Source organism: Uranotaenia lowii, chromosome 2 (genome assembly GCF_029784155.1).
Source record: "Uranotaenia lowii strain MFRU-FL chromosome 2, ASM2978415v1, whole genome shotgun sequence".
In the NCBI taxonomy this organism is placed as follows: domain Eukaryota; kingdom Metazoa; phylum Arthropoda; class Insecta; order Diptera; family Culicidae; genus Uranotaenia; species Uranotaenia lowii.
The window spans coordinates 270,424,549-270,438,448 of record NC_073692.1 but is presented as its reverse complement, the minus strand read 5'-3'; the positions used below and the strand labels follow the sequence as shown (position 1 = coordinate 270,438,448).

The 13,900-nt window shown below is 36.8% G+C and overlaps 1 long non-coding RNA gene across 1 annotated transcript; it reads right to left on the bottom strand.

Moving 5' to 3' along the window:
- Positions 1-8,079: 8,079 nt before the first annotated feature.
- On the bottom strand, positions 8,080-8,612 carry LOC129749720 (uncharacterized). Its single transcript, XR_008738147.1, has 2 exons — positions 8,397-8,612; positions 8,080-8,308 (listed from the first exon to the last, which is right to left on the bottom strand). It is a non-coding gene; the product is annotated as an uncharacterized LOC129749720 (long non-coding RNA).
- Between the last annotated feature and the right edge of the window lie 5,288 nt (positions 8,613-13,900).

Here is a 13,900-nt window from a genome sequence, read left to right as displayed (position 1 = left end):
GTTTGTAAACAAACTCATTGAGAGCCCCTCTCACTTCTCGCCTATAAATACTTAAGCCTGGTTTACAGTTCAGAGTTGATTCTTTGTTTTTTTGGTTCCAACACGCAGAAAAATTTATTGTATTATCTCTTTCTTTGAAAATTGGATTTTGTGGAATGTTTTGCAGTCGCAGTTATCCGTACAAAGGTATTGACTGAAAAGCGGATAGCGTGTACACTCAGAAATGAAAAAAAAATATAAAAATATTATTTTTCATGCTACTTCAAGCTTTACCGTGCCCACTCCCAGAGTTATATTTCTCTGGGTTTAATAATTTCTTGCCGAGAAACATTGCGGAAATTGCACCTATTTAGACTTCTGTGCAAATAATTTCCTCGCAGAAATATTTTCGCACTGACGCACACATAGACAACCCGTGTCAGTTTTTCAAATCAGCCGTTGCTCGCTTCTGATTTTCGAATCACATTTCCAAACGGCATAATCATTATTCTCGCGTGAGCTTTCATTACGTCGAATGAAACAAAATTTGAAAAATAGAGATATTCACTAAAAAAGCTTCATTATAACATAATCTACCTATGTAATTGATAAAACAATCAATTTAAACCCTTTTAATATATAAAATTTAAGACTTCCAAAATGACGAATGAAACAAAACCTTGATTGCCAATTTCAATGTTGCTTACGTCCCTTCTTCCAAACGGCGAATGTGCAGAGGAAAAAAACCTAGCACATTCGCTATGGATTCCATGAGCAAACAAGTCTATACAGGTAGAGGTTATCAGAATATCAACCTGGCAATGAATATTATTTCAGATTCTTCTTTTCAAGCGTTCTTAAATCGGTACTCAAGCAGGCTTTCGAACGCTGTAAAATAATGCAGCAAGGAAAAGAAACCGAACAGCAGCAGTAGCAGCAAACATACAACTAACTGCATCCAACCTGTATACACATCTCAGGTGGCGATGGAAATCCCGTGCTAAGTGTTATTAAAAGTTTTTTTTTTTGTAAACATTGAAACCATGGCAATTTGTGACGTCAGTTGCATTTCCAAACAAACAACCAACAGCGAATACTATAGAGAAAAAAATCATTGCCAACTGCTGTTTACGCTTCTCGCCTAGGATACATAAACATCCTGGCAAGTGACGTAGGCTTTGTTTACCTTTTTACTTCTTGAATAACGAGTTCTGTATTAGTGTACGTGTTTCTTCATCACCTTCTCTCCACCACATTGAACTGCATCAGGCTGAGCGGCAGCAGCCTGCTGCTGTTAGTCACCCAATCACCCGATTCAGACTTTTATTACGCATTTACTAATAAATTTACCGCTGCACTCGACAACTCAATAAGTTAACATTCACTATGCCGAGAAAATTGAAAATTTACCGGTAATTGCCTCAGAAACATTTGGGCGTAAGTGCAAGTTGAACGAATCAAAGGACGAATGAGACAAATTTCCCCTCCAGCTGGTCGTCAACAGAAAGCTGATCAGCAGCAGCGAGCTGGTTTGACCGATGGCGCACCCGATTCACACATTTCATTATGCATTTACTCACCAATTTACCGCTACACTAGATATTTCACTTATTAAACAGCCACTACGCCGAGAAAATTGAAAATTTCCCATAGTATTTGCATCAGAAACATTTGGGCGTAAGTGCAAGTTGAACGAATCAAAGGACGAAAGAAAAGAGACGAATGAAACATATTTCCCCTCCAAACGACGAATGTGTTCAGACGTATGAACGATTTATGTTCGAATATGTCGTATGTTCCTATATGATTAAAAAATAGCTCTAAAAATTGCAAAAAATTAAATTCATAATGTGGAATATCTGACACAATTAGTTTCCATGAATATTGCGTATTTTTTGAAGGGTTATTGGCGAAGGAATGAAAATAGGATTTGAAAAACACTCTTCAAATTTCAGAAGCGTTTTTCTCGGTTCGGTGTTTCTGTTTCATTCGACGTAATGAAAGCTCACGCGAGTATTGTTTTGGCGAAAATTATTATGAAATGCATGCGAACCAAGAAGTTGAATAACGAAAATTTACCGATCAACAAATGAAAAGAAACGAACAGAAAACAGAATGCATTCTGTACATTCGGGTACAAGAATGTACAGAACAAATAAATCATGCATTATTCGGGCGTTTTTCGAATTACTGAAAAATAAGCCAAAAAATTATGGATTCACTTACAATTTTTACTGAAACACCATAGTTGCGATTGTTTTTAATTCAATTTTATCCAAAGATGTAAAGAATATCGATATATGTGTCATTGTCTATGTATAGGTCTCCCGAATAGCAAAGACCATGGTATTACTGTAACCGAACAATGATTTCCAATGTAACTATGAACTTCATCGTAATATCCCCATCTCTGTTAACCACTTTACTCATCGTATTTCAGTATTTTTCTTATGATTTTCAATGTTACAGTGTTTTTCATGGTAAAATCAAAATTCGAACAATGGTAAACGGTAAACTTTAGCTCTTTTAACACATTCCTTTTTTTCGTGTAGAAAATTTTTCCATCCAATACGCGCCATTTTTTTTCGAGCTTGCAGTCGGAACTTATTATTACGGACAATTCCCGAAATAATCAGGTCCCCTCCAGGAACAAAAGTGAAAATCATCGAACCAGAAGGCGATGGCACGTATTCCGAGGATAGCGGTAAGTTATTTGTTTATAAAAGCAGATTTTAACATGAATTAACATGAAATTTGTTTTCTTCCAGAGGCAGAATTCCGCAGCTTCAGATGGGGTCGCTTGCAATGCCCCACTTGGATCAGATAGAGATCCACAACACAACCCGTGCTAGAATACTCGCACATCCGGAGCCTGGGGCAAGAAATGCTGGAGCCGTCTGTAGAGTATATGATGTGGAATAGAATAATAGAATGACAATGTTTGAAGAAATTAGTTAGGTATTCATCTCAGTGCATCGAGGGCTCAATTCTTATGAAGTTGCTCAGTTTCGAAATGTGGAAACCGACAGCAAAGATTTGTAGTAGGCTTTGACCCGGTCAGCTAAGTGAGAGAGCAAAATAACGAAAAGAGAGAGAGCGAAACAACGATAGAAACTTGGATTGAGCAAACGAGCGATTGAGCTCAACATGTCTGTTTATGGAGTAATTTTGGACGATATAGACGCGTTCATGCGAAAGCTTTTAAATGAAACGTGGGCCAAAGGATACGACAATGGCGCAGTATTAACGCTCCCGGAATTGTAATTCGATGTTCAGTGCAAAATGGTGGTTTTTGTTGTCCGTGGCTGCAGCTGCTGTCAGGCCCAAAAGTTTTTTTTTAAGAAACATTGTGCTTCCTCATGCGAGGATGTAATAGTTATAAAGAAAATGAATTCTGAGAGGCCATATTGTTCCCCTAGGAGGGATTCCATTTCAGTGTGGTGTAATTCGATGTTCAGTGCAAAATGGTGGTTTTCGTTGTTTGTGGCTGCAGCTACTGTCAGGCCCAAGAGTTTTTTTAAAGAAACATTGTGCTCCCTAATGAGAGGATGTAATAGTTACTAAGAAAATGAATTCTGAGAGGCCATATTGTTCCCCTAGGAGGGATTCCATTTCTGTGTGGTTGATGTTATTCCCTGTGAGGAAAATGTATAGCTCTGTGAGGCTATTTTTGAATAACAGTACAAACCCCCTGTGAGGGGCAGTACTCGAATAGATGTACAAACCCCCTGTGAGGGGCAGTACTTGAAAGAAAGTACAAACCCCCTGTGAGGGGCAGTACTCGAATAGAAGTACAAACCCCCTGTGAGGGGCAGTACTCGAATAGAAGTACAAACCCCCTGTGAGGGGCAGTACTCGAAAAGAAGTACAAACCCCCTGTGAGGGGCAGTACTCGAATAGAAGTACAAACCCCCTGTGAGGGGCAGTACTTGAATAGAAGTACAAACCCCCTGTGAGGGGCAGTACTCGAAAAGAAGTACCAACCCCCTGTGAGGGGCAGTACTCGAATAGAAGTACAAACCCCCTGTGAGGGGCAGTACTCGAAAAGAAGTACCAACCCCCTGTGAGGGGCAGTACTCGAAAAGAAGTACAAACCCCCTGTGAGGGGCAGTACTCGAATAGAAGTACAAACCCCCTGTGAGGGGCAGTATTTGAGGAAGTGCAAACCCCCTGAGAAGGGCAATACTTGAATAGAATCCATTCCTCCGAAAGAGCATTCAGCTCTGCGTGGCTAATTTGTTGCCCCGTGTGGGACTCCAGCTCTGTAAAGCTGATGTTTTGATATGATGCCAAATGAAGAAATGTATAGCTCTGTGAGGCTCTTTTACTCTAATGGGAGAAACTTTACCTCTGAAACTAAAAGATAATCTGAGCGTGAAATTTGACCCTGTAATGTGAACAAATGATAGGCTGCATTTGAACCTGAAGATTTGAATGAGAGTTCTTAATCGGAAGTTTAGGTTGAAATCTAACTGATAGTAAAACCTGAGTTTTGAAAACCAGATTACAACATAAAATCAGAATATCAAACTAATTCAAGAAAGTTGATTGAAAATATAAACTAGAATTTTGAGTTTGAAACCTCCGATTTAGATTGGAATCCTAAATCTGAGATCTGAACCCGAATATTTTAACGGAAGATTTCGATGCCAAACCTGATTCCAGAAAATTAAGTTCAAAATTAGAACGTTAAGAATCTTAATTCAGAGGCAAAGAGGAATGAAATTGAGCGAATTAGAATTTGTTTTTACTTCTTTGTTTAATGCGTGGTCTAGTCTAGTAGATTATTGTGGGATCCAAATGAGTAACTGAAATTAATTGATAATTTTTTTAAAAGTTTTGTTGGAGAACCGATTCTTAAATTATTATTAAATTGTTGATTTCAAATGATTCAAGAACTAAGCTTTGCATTTTATTTTGTTATTTGCAAATCTATAAAAAATTTTAGTCAAAGACATATATTCTTTGTATTTTCTTTATTTAAAAAGGCTAATAGAAAAAGTCTTATATTTGAGATTAAGAATTTAGTCCGGGTACTTGTATAAGATTTTAGTGAGAAATCTTATCCATCTAATAGAAGTCATTGTATACTAAGTTATAAAAATCTGGGTTTTATTTTAAATTTAGATATGAACTGATTTGGGTCACCAATTTGGATTTCAGTTGTAGGTGTAATATTGTCGCTGAATCCCCAAACCGGAGTTATCGTCAATGAGCGCTGGCAACATTTATTATGTGTATAGCACCAAACCGAATAGCGACAGAAGGACTAGCGACGCTTTTTTACTAGCGAGATTTCTGTCATTCGCAGGTTTGTTATTCTTTTTTCAGTCCAGTAGGCGATTTCAATGTAGTACTCGAACATTGTTTACGTTATTTAATGTACATTTTCCCTAGGTCATCAATCGCATGCTTCAAGTTTCCTAGGAAACTCGCGATGCGTCGTTATTAATTTCAACGTCGCGACGTTTGCGACGTGTCGCTAGTAGGCAAAGCTGCTTTGATTACTAGCGTTCATATTTTGAATTTTTTCTGCATGCATAATACTGGCGACACTCACTGGCGACAAAGTTTTTATCAGGACGTGTACAACTTCGGGTGTGTTCTTATATCAAAGATTTTTTATTTCAAAGGAAAGTGCCGCAAAAACAAAGGATTTTTTCCTTTGGTTTTGGTATAAATAAAAAATCCTTTGGTTCAAATGCATTTTCCTCTGTTTCAAAGATTTTTTCTTTTGAAAAATCTTAGATTCAAAATATTAATGCTTTGATACAAAAACCAGTTTCATTTGATTTAAAGTTATTATCTTTGCTCAAAGGTAATTTAGATATAGATTTAAAAGCATTTATTCATTGAACCATTTTCCATTTATTCCAATTGGAAGATTTTTACCCTGTTGTTTCGAAGTTCCTATTAGGAGTTTGAATAATAAAAAGATACAATTTTAGTTCTTAAATTCTTTTTTATTCACAAACACATAAAACACTGGTTCACTATAACCGAGTAGGGTCCTTGATATCGTTGACAAAGTTTCGCATTCTCCGTGGGCCGGTCAATAAACTTCCGAAAGCCACTCCAGCTGCTGGCTGGTCCGACTGGTGTTTGCCGTTGAAGATTGGGCCGAAAAAATACGACCGCGGGATTTGGGGAAGTGTTACTTTGCGCAGCTTCCTCCATGTTCGAGAGACTTGGAAATCTATCCGTCGGCCGTGGTTCTGTAACTATACAAGCGTTTTAGAAAATCTTGAATTCACTTAAATATTCAGTATTTATTAACTTACACTTACCATTTTGCATCCTGAATCCTGTGTGGTAGTCTATTGAACGATTGTGTTACATAAAGCTGTATAGTGTGAGAGTGTTAGTTATGTACCATCGCTCTTCCGATCACTGCTTGAATGTCTAAGCGTTTGCCTCTCGTAGAGCATCATTCAGTAGTTAACACTGCGGGAGATAAGACGTGTGTTGCTTGTTGGGTGATTCCTTGTGAAGGACCAACTTGCATATTGGCGACCGTGGCAGGTTTTGCTTTCGTTTACCGACGAAGCAAAATCTAAAGAACAAGATTTTCGCCTTCTAGGAATCACTCAACTTGCAACAGTGATACTTGATAGTGTTTTTTTTTTCTTTCTTTTCTGTTGATTGTGTACTGGTGCGTTATCGAAACGACAGCGATGACGAAAGATAAAGCGCACAGCCAAGAAAAAGTCAGTGCGCGAGCCTTGGGTTTTGGTTTGTTGATGTCAATTAACAGTAAGTATTGTATGGAGCTCGGGACGAGCAATTGGAGCACTGAAAAAAAATAGAGTTTTAGCTCGGGACGAGCACTGAAAAAAATAAAAGATTTTTAGCTCGGGACGAGCACTGATAAAAATAGAGTTTTAGCTCGGGACGAGCACTGAAAAAATAAAAGATTTTTAGCTCGGGACGAGCACTGATAAAAATAGAGTTTTAGCTCGGGACGAGCACTGAAAAAAATAAAAGATTTTTAGCTCGGGACGAGCACTGATAAAAATAGAGTTTTAGCTCGGGACGAGCACTGAAAAAAATAAAAGATTTTTATCTCGGGACGAGCACTGATAAAAATAGAGTTTTAGCTCGGGACGAGCACTAAAAAAAATGAAAGATTTTTAGCTTGGGACGAGCACTGATAAAAATAGAGTTTTAGCTCGGGACGAGCACTGGAAAAAAATATAATTTTTTAGCTCGGGGCGAGCGCTGAAAAAAACAAGAGTTTTAGTTCGGGACGAACACTGAAAAAAAAGATTTTTAGGTCGGGACGTGCCCTAAAAAAATAGATTTTTAGCTCGGGACGAGCACCTAAGTATTTGTATGTTTGATAGCTCAAGACGAGCAATGCAATGGTAAAATGGAAATCAGCTCAGGACGAGCATCTTGAAATTTTTCTTGTGTGTTGATCATGGACAAAAAAAAAGAGTGATTCCTAGCTCGGGACGAGTCTTTGAATCGTTACATGTTTGTTAACTCGGGAAGAGCAGAAATTAAGTGAATTTACCCCGGTTTGAGCAAACCAAAATAAATATTAGTTCGGAACTAGCATTTCCCGAATACGAAAATATTGTTACATAACAGTTCCTGTAGTAGTTATAAAACGATTACAGGCAGTGTAAAAAAACGTTTAGAAAATGATATCTGAAACCATAAAAAACATTGCACTTATCTTGAATTCCAAAACGACGGTCTGTTGAATATGGCGTTAAGTTATGTTACTGTTTAAAACTATTAAAACCTATATATGGAGACACTGTTCTAGGAACAGTTAGGGTATGGTTTATAAAACGCTTATGAATAACGTTTTCAGCGCATTGAACTGTTTCTAGAATGAACATATGTAGGCATATTTTGAACGATTTTTCAAACCGTTAATCGAACTGTTACGGAAATCGGTGTACGAACCGTTTTAACTAAGATTACTCTTTTTTGATGACCTCATATAACATAAACATTGAAAAAAACTGTAAGATTGTATCGTAAAACTGCTAAGAGACGATTACCTCAAAGCTTTTTTGTACCCTCACCCACACATAGATGAAAATATTTTGGGGACTTTCGGATTTTTATTATTTTATTAATTCAATCTTTAAACTCATCTTCATTGAAATTTTATTGGGTACTTACACAACTTTGAAAAGCTAAGCTGTACTGCAAAATTTTCCGTAGCTCCAGCGCTACGGAATGCAGGGAAGCCACCGGAAGCCTGGTGAACGATTTAGCCGGCGGACCAGGACCCTGAAAAAAACCTTATCATTCCGAGGGCCCCGTTGCTGCTGTACGAAAACTGCTGTCTGTTGGAGATGAAGTTCAGGTGCTAGAATAGAAATAAAATTATTTATTAGAAGGTGCATTAAGTTTTTTGTTAAATTGAGCAATAAAACAAAACACAAATTTTCACCTACCTGAAAAGCGCACGAGTTTCAGCGGTTCTATGTTGGGCAGAAAATCCAATTCCCGGTGTTGTATCATGCTGCCGCAGCTGAATAAGCGCTGCTCGGAACGGACCGACAGTGGGCATCACAACACCGGGAGTCCCGAAACCGAATCCGGTAAATTACCGTGAAGAAAAGTCGTAGAAAAATACGCGACGAGCTTGCGAATTTCCGGCGCAAGAAATAAACAACCGGACAAAAACGACCAGGGATGCCAGGTGCACTGAATTTAAAAAAATTGGAAAATGTTAAACATTTAGGTCAACTAAATTAAATGTTGTTTCGTAGTAAATTATAATGAATCAATTCATTCATTAGCAAAACTATTACACAAAATCGATGATATTATGTCACCTGATTGCATGTTTTCTAGCCTAAATTAAAAATGACCATAGTTCTCGCATTCGTCTTAAAAAACGATTTCTGACGGAATCAGTAATAATTGTTGTTTTCACACCATCGAAACTTCAAGCTCTACCCCTTAACAGAAGAAAAAGCCTAAAATTTGCAACAAGAGCGCAATTGGAATGTTTACTTCCAATTTGATTCCTTTTGACTCGTTGTTTTATTTACATATGATATACTAAATGAAATGTGAAATAATGTGGATTATGTAGAGAATGGCATTTACTGCAATTGATGTTTCATGGAATGTACCGCATTAGGCTTCTTAACAAGCATGTAATAAATATTAATTGAGTCCATGGATTCACAAATAAACTTTCATATTATAATTATCTTGAATAAAGTCACTTAAAGCGTTTGTCTAAAGCATTTGTAAATCAAGTGCTAAACCTCCTTTAGTGTGATGTAATACATATGTAGCATCCAAGTTCAATTATTGTCATTAAAACTACTCTCGAACCGTATCAGAATATAAAAAAAATTAAAATTGTTTTCATCAATCTGTACAAATTTTGTTTACAAAGCCATCTGGCTGCATGCAGGCGTTTCCAAGAGAAACTTCTTTTTTTATTAAAGTAGATCTTTTCTAAAAAGTTGTAAAAGTATATAAAAAAATTTTAAGATTTAATAAGTGTGTACTGATTTCTTGCAAAATCATCTGGCATCTTTGATTCGCATTTCGGCCATTTTTGACGTGGGTTTGACAGAAGACATTAACGCTATGGAAAACGGTTCGGGATAATTTTGACGATTCAAAAAAATTTAAAGTTAATCGTGCATACCATTCGTTCACCTTTCCGAATACCATTACTTTTCCACACGAACGTTCATTTTTCTTTTTTAACGTTGTCGAAGTAAAGTTTAATATTACAGCTACTTTTACAGAGACCATCACTATTTCTAGAACTGTTGATGTTTCGTATAGACTGTTTAAGCTATAGTTTTTTAGTATGCGGGTTGCCAATTTGTTCGGACAAGTATTAAAAAAAAAGAAGGACAAACATTAATGGAATGGAAAATTATCTTGAGCTCGGGACGAGCACTATGATTTTTTGTATGTTATCTGTTGTCGCTAGCATAGGACGAGCAGGAAGGAAGTGATTGAAAATATTTTCATGTTTATGTATGATAGCTCTAAACGAGTATTTATGAAATAATTATTTGCCCATAATGAGCAACTAAAGCAGCGAAAAAAATGGCGGAAGTATCAAAGTTATTTTGAACGGGACGCAGATGTGAGTGTTGGTCGCTTTGATAATTCCAATTTTCACGCAATACCTCGCCTGTAGGTGGTCTGATCGATGCATTCACACACAAACACACTCACAGCTTTGTGTGGAAAGCAAACTGTCTCCTTCCCTTTGGACAACAACTAATAAATTGTTGTTGTATGTAGTAGTGTGTGACAGCCGATTTTTGCCGGTAGACATTGAATTAATAATCTTGAATGGTAGAAGTTTGTACACGAAGGAATCGATAAAAAGTCGATGATACTACGTTGCCAAATCTTCAAATTGGGTTGAACAATTATAAGGTTTTAAGGACATATTCAAATAAATCCGATGATGGTGATGATAATTTATCCCAAGCAACATTTTAAACACCGAATAGTTTTATAAAAAAAGATAGTTGTTGTATAAGGGATTTATAAAGTATTATTTGCTTTATAACGTAATTTCTTAAGAACTCTATATGAATGCCCTTTACGATAGCTTTTAAACCACTATACAGTCTTATTATAGAACTCCTGTCAACTTTCGGTTTGGTTTTATAACCATTAATTTTTTTGGTTCAGTAGAGCACTACAAAGTAATTATAAAACCTTTTCAGAAAACCAAAACATCAAGCTCTGAAAAGTACCAAATATTCTTAAAACATGCCTCTATACACCTGTTATATAAATGACAACCATTTTAACCGAAAAATAAAAAGATGAAAAAGACGCGAAAGAAGAATGACATTTCAAAATATGAAGGTAAACAAAAAGAGTGGCAGCCATAGAAATTGATATCATTCGTTTACGATATTCTTTCCGTTTGATTTTAGAAACGAAGATGCAGATTTTTTCCGTCTTATAGCACGCAGCAATAAGGGGCCCGGAAAAGGGAGGAAATCGATTGCAGTTCATTTGCAGAAAATCGACAATTGCGTTCAATATAATTGATCATGAGTCTGCTTGATACTCCTCCAACAATCCAACCGGGTGGCCGAGAGTGCAACAATTTACGATCATTTTACCGCAAATCTGCTCCTATCGAATTACCTCTTCATTAGCCAACCAGCTAGGAACTAGGAACCAGAAAGAACTTACAAACTCAGCAAAATTAAACCAATAAAAAAATGGTGATCAACGAAAACAAAAAAATACTATTGAAAGAAATTCTTTTCTTGTTTCATCACTAACCGAATATCACGAGTATTTTTATTAAAATTAAATAACTTAACACAACACATTTTGAAACTTCACAAGATGCACAAATCACACAAATCTTTTGGTCCGTCATCCTGATGGGGTTTCTATCTTGCCATAACTCCTATCCGGGTTGCATCCGTTCGTCACCTTCCACGCCTTTCATTAACATGTATTCGAGTTGTTTTTCTAGAAACATATGTACATATTATGTACTCTAAAAATTAGATTTATTTAGTTGTTGTGACAATTGAATACAATTTAAGAATATTTACCAAAAATTTATAAACTGCTATTCTCTTTCGTTGTTTTTGCCGGTTCCGACCGACCGCCTTCCGCGGACCAGGAAAGGATCTGGAATTTGAATAAAGCAGCATGCTGAATCCGTCTACCGGAATTAAATGTTTCATTGCACTGTTAAAGTGGATCGTCAGTATTATTCGGATGACGGGAAAAGGGGAAAGGTTTTTCAATTTTGGATTGATGAAATTGCGAGGCGTGAGCAGAATTTGTTTTGTTTTGATTTCTCCAGTGACGTTTGAGGCTGCGAGATGCACTGAGTCAAGTCAGTTCCAAGTTTCGAAGATTAAAACACTAGAAAAGATCCGTGATAAGATCGTTTGGTTTTATAGTTAGATTTTACAAATCTAATAGGTTTTTCGAATGAAGCGCCATTTTATGAAGAATTAATTGAGATTTTCTAGGATTATTTTTATTTATTATTTAAAAATACATCGTTTTTCAGAAATTGGCTTGCAGTAAAGTTGTTCATAAGAATATATTGTACAAAGTTTGGACATATGGGAGTATAAGACAGATATTATACGACAGGGAATTTCTGAATGCTTTTACAATTAACTTATTATCACTATTTATTTGCCAAATTGCAGCGGCGCGCTTTTTATTTGCATGTATTTCGTAAAATTAACCGATAAATTTTGAAGCGCAAGAACCTTATCACTGGAAATTGTGATAACGATCTAATAAACTATTTATTTTTCCAGTCATGCTCAAATAAAAAATGTATGTTTGATTATTTTTGGATTCAGAATGTTGAAATTTTATAAAAGCCATTTCAAAACCCTTTTTTGGGAACAATTGGTTTGTGACAGAAAATTTTTCTGCAACTAGAATAGATTATCTTGAAACAGCCCTTAGAAAAACACTTTTGAGTTCTTATGGTTGTATAAGGGACTTGAAATGTTCTCTTCAGAACCTCCTGTAGGTGGGCCTTTTTACTCTTATAAGTGTTTTAAAGATGTTTTAATGGGGTTTATAAAACAAAACATTGTTTTATACCGAAGTTCTGAGGAGTTCTTTCAGTCTCTTAAAAAACTAAAATTGTTACTTGGGTATGATTTGTGTCAGATCAAGAAAACACTAACACAATAAAGCTACTGGCATTCATACTTAATCGAAATTTTTCGTTGATGAAAAATTTAGCAAACATTGTCATCCCCCACCCTTATTGTCGCTCTCGTTTTTCCTTGCTTGTCTCAAGTCTCAAACAATTCAAACCGGGCCCTGCCCGGTGCTCTTCGAGAGATGCGTCGATTATGCAACGAGCGAGGCCTTCTCAAAAAAATTCACAAATGTTTCTCTCAGTAGCAGGGGACGACAGCCAATAGCAACGCCGATGCAGGGAGAAAATAGAGCGAGGACGCCAGGAGAACCCCCCGACGAGAACGATGAATGAAGTACCGTGCAAGAACGACGCTGTGAGCGTCGCACCGTCGCTAACGAGCGACACCAAAAGCAACAAGAATGGAAACAACAACGCGCCAAGCACATTTTTGGCGGTTTGATGACGTGCGTGCATTTAGGCGTTTAGGATGCGTGTATATTTTAAGGCGCGCCCTATATGCCCATTTGAGCTTGAATGGCATTTTGATGTTGAAAGGATATCTCCAAGCGACGTGTCCATAGGCTCGGACAATACAACAGTTAAACAAAGTAAATAGTGTGCGTAAAACCAGATAGAAAGTGTTGTTCTTTCTCGCATCTCTTTTGGCCCTTGGTCTTCCTGTTCATGCCTTAAATTCGGTAGTATGTTGGTGCAAATCCGTTCTTTTCAGAATCGTCAACGAAAGAGTTGTGGAATGTTTTCCAACTTCACATTTAACCGATCCGCGTGCCATTCTAGCAGAAGCATTCTTCTACTCTCTTGGTGTCTACTATAGACTATAGTCTATAGCGCTTATAAGATGCTGTTCAGTTACGCTGCTCACAGGAGACCCACCCAAGGTTGCCGGAAAAAATTCTGTGTTTTTGACGAAATAAATTCTCGAATTCTGTGATTTAAACTTAAAATTCTGTGACGGTTTTCTGTGACGCTTTTTTTTATGAAGTTCATAAGGAAATCATGTCAAACATCAACTAAATGGAAATTTCCTACAGTTTTAACTGAAAAATATCAATTTACATTGCCTTGTTATCATATTTTCATAAATTATAGTAAGAAATAAAAAGGCCAAAAAGTCAACAAAAAATATAATTTTGGAAATCTGTACAAAATTTGGAAATTCTGTGAAAATTTTAAAAATTCTGTGATCTGTGACACAGATTCTGTGACGAAATTTTGCTCAAAATTCTGTGATAATAAAGATTTTTCTGTGATTTCGGCAACCTTGGACCCACCCCGTGTAAGTTCAAGGTCGAG